Below are 3,540 nucleotides of genomic sequence, written 5' to 3'. Positions count from 1 at the left end.
AGCCATATCTCATGGAGGCATTTTCTCAACTGAAGCTCCTTTCTCTGTGATAACTCCAGCTGTGTCAAATTGACACAAAACTAGCCAGTACACCATCTATCTCTACTACTTAGAAAACGAAATGAAAATAGGCTCCAAAATTACTCATTCAATATTATATTACATTATTTAGAAAAATTAAAAATAATAGTAGTTTTTCACTTTGTACATAGTAAAAAGGAGACCCAGAGACAACTAGTGATTGCTTCTTGTTATTCTGAAAAAAAAAAAAAACAACAACAAAACAACATTGTTAAATATTTTTTCTGATAGTTCCTTTCACTTTACTAGTCAACCAGTCCTAACGGAGACAGAAGTTTGATTCATCATTTATTGAAAAACTTTATAAATTTATCAAATAAACATAATATGTTGATAAAGTACATATTAATACTCTTAAGTTAGAATTTTATCTTTATTGACATTCAGAGAACAACTGACCATGCGTTCCCACCCTAAGTAATATATCTACAATAAAACCTACATATGAAAGACTCAGGGAAGGAGTGGGAACATTGTGAAAGACAGAGCCAGGAAATATTCTGTGATATTTTTTTTCTTCTAGCTATGATAGGTAAGCTACATCCATGAAATCTAAACAACACGGGGATTAAAACATGGTGAAAACAATACAAGCACCTGTTAATTTCCCACCACATAAAGGAGAAATTTCGTGGGTCCTTACACCTAGATAAAAAGCAAAAGAAATCAGCAATTGATCTAAGAGGCATAATTAATCTTGTAGAGGAATAAGGGAGCTGATTTGTGATCTAATAGAAAGTACTCAGCCCTACAAAGATATACATGAGAACAACACAGAATGGAGTATGAGGGTTGCAATATTTATTTATTTACTTATTTATATGCAGGTATAACAATGGGTAACAAAAAGCACAAAAGATGGGAAATGTTATAGGAGGCAAACATAGGAAAGGGAAGAAGAAGAAGAAAGAAGAAGAAGAAGAAAAAGAAGAGGAAGAGAAAGGCAAGCAATAAATCACTTTAGTTGCTATGAAGACACTGGATGAGATGATAATGGTACTGACAAAACAGTAAGCTATCACATGAGTGAAGAAGAGAGATGAGGTAATGTGTCCACAGGGCTACTATATAAGGTAGGAAGGTTGGTGTACTGACTGCTAGGCTTCTCTAAACATACAAAATCAATAAGGCTGAAAATTGTCCAGCCTTATGGAATGCCCTGCTTGGAGTGGAGTAATGAAAGAGTGCAGAATTGGCCAAATGATATGTAAAACTGAACAAACCCTTATTCCTAGAGTCATTACAGGTATGTCTGTGCTGTATCACATGTATAGTTGTAGGTTGCAGAGGGGAGAGAGGCTATGACTATACTCAGTAGTCTGATTTATGAACATCTAAATGTTTAGTAACCTAACACTTCCTGAAAAAAAAAAATGACCGTGAGATAATCAGGTACCAGGCAGGCCTGGATGAGCTCCCAGATAGGGAATGAGTCAGAGACTAGAAGAATCCTGTCTGGGACTACAGGCCCCAGGAAGGAGTGAACCCAAGACAGACAACCTTCTCAAGGAGTCACTCAGGTGGGCCACTGGAGTCAAGCAGGCCTGAGGGACCAGATCATGTAGGAGTTGACCCCTGCCCAGTGCCATAATGCTTGAGCAGAGCATATCTGTCCTGAGACCATACCTGAGACAACCCCACACACTCAAAAATCCTCATATGCCACTTACAAAAGCAAGTAAAATGTGGAGAAATGGAAGAGAAAGATGAACAGAAGGATGTGGGCATAATCAAGAGAGGCAGAGCTGGAGACTCTAGGGTAGTAAGGAATGGCCTGATGTGAGTTGCTGGTGACCACTTAGGACCATGGTGGAATCTTGCCCTTAGTCATCATTGGGTCTACATCTGGGTCCATTTCCACTACCAGACATCTGTTACTAGCAAAGGCCAGAAGGATGTCCCTTTCTGGGGTGCCACCCAGGATATGTTGACATCTGAGAACTGAGCATAACTGGTCCATCCCTCACCTGGGTATTATGGGAGAGCTGGCTTGTGGGTTGGAAGGGGGCATGAGAGTAGGAAAGTGGCCTCTGCCTTTAGACTCTGTGACTGGGAGAGAGGTCTCACATATTGTATGAACTGTAGGTGATATGGTCTGAAGGACACAAGCATGGGAGATCTGGCCTTAACATTAGCCTCCATACGGTGGCATGGATGAGGGAGAATTACCCTCCTCCCCCTTCCGCCTGTCACCTGTGGCACATGGGAGATGTGGCCATGGGGTCATGAGAGGAGGAGAGGTGTCTTCATCCCTCCCATAGTGTAGCATTCAGGAGAGGACCACTTGGCCTGGGAAGCAGGGTAGAGCTGACCCTAGTTGTGGAGGTTGCTGGAGAGTCAGGCCCAAAATACTGACCAGCTCAGATACCTCAGAGGCTTTGAACTGGCAAGACCCAACATCTACCCCATCTACGAATTGTTGGAGCACATGAAGGGAACCGATTTACAGATTTTAAACTACAGGATATCCAAGCCACAGGACAACAGCAGGATATCTGAGAGGAATCCCAGTAAGCTTCCAGGACTGACAGGGCAGAAGCCTAGAGAGCTTGTATCAGGCCAACTTCTCATTGCAATGAACATTTGCAAGCAAAGAAGTGTGGACAAAAGCCTATAGTGTGAAACACACTGTGATACACTATTGCTTCCATAATATTTTCTTTTCTTTGTTGTAGTGTAGAAATTGCAAGGATGGGGGACAGGTAGGGAAGGTAGGGGAGATGAGTAGCATTGGTGTGCAAAATGCGAAATTGACAAAGAACCAATAAAAACCTAAAAAGTTTGAATAAATCTTACTCATTCGTTTCAGCCACATTGGTAAAGAGTAGTTTGAAAACTCATTTCTTTTATATCTTAGCATTTTTACTTAATTTTTAATACAATAATGCCTTTTCTCAACTTTATTATTGCAATTAATCTATCATTTATTCATTAATTGTGTTTAGTTAGTGTCCCACAAAAAAATAATATGGGTTGTGCATCTGAGTTTGGACTTACCTTCAGAGTCTGAACTCACAAATGAGTATGCAACTCCATATTCTGCCTCTCCTTCAAGTATAATTTAAACATTGACAATAGATCAGCAGTACATTGGAAGGTCTTCTGAACCAGGGGCCCTTCTGCTTCCCATAGTTGACTTATCGAAAACTGCAACTCTGGACTCAGTGGTAGCATGCACAGTTGCTCTGAGTTTGTCGTTACTGTAGCTCTCTAGTGCACTGTCCGCTTGATTTCTCTTCATCTTGCATCTAAGATGTATGGTGTATAGAGAAGATGGGACTTACCAACATGTCCTGGTGTGTGTCTGAGAGAGAGCAATGGTGTCTTTGGTGCCGCTCTGACAAATGACTGATATGGAAGTGTTCTGTACTTGGTGCTGGCGTTTTTGTGTAATGACCTCCCTATTGTTCTTAATAACTGTACTTTCTCATCTGGCTAGAGTTGTCAAATTATCTTTTA

General features: G+C 40.6%; 1 non-coding gene across 1 annotated transcript; it reads left to right on the top strand.

Annotated features, from left to right (window-relative positions):
• The first annotated feature begins 1,305 nt into the window (after nucleotides 1-1,305).
• LOC115029320 lies at nucleotides 1,306-1,439 on the top strand. The gene has a single exon (XR_003834890.1). It is a non-coding gene; the product is annotated as a small nucleolar RNA SNORA17 (small nucleolar RNA).
• The last annotated feature ends 2,101 nt before the right edge of the window (nucleotides 1,440-3,540 follow it).

This window comes from Mus caroli, chromosome 14 (assembly GCF_900094665.2).
Source record: "Mus caroli chromosome 14, CAROLI_EIJ_v1.1, whole genome shotgun sequence".
Taxonomy (NCBI): domain Eukaryota; kingdom Metazoa; phylum Chordata; class Mammalia; order Rodentia; family Muridae; genus Mus; species Mus caroli.
The sequence above is the reverse complement of the archived record's forward strand: the minus strand, read 5'-3'. Positions and strand labels throughout refer to the sequence as shown.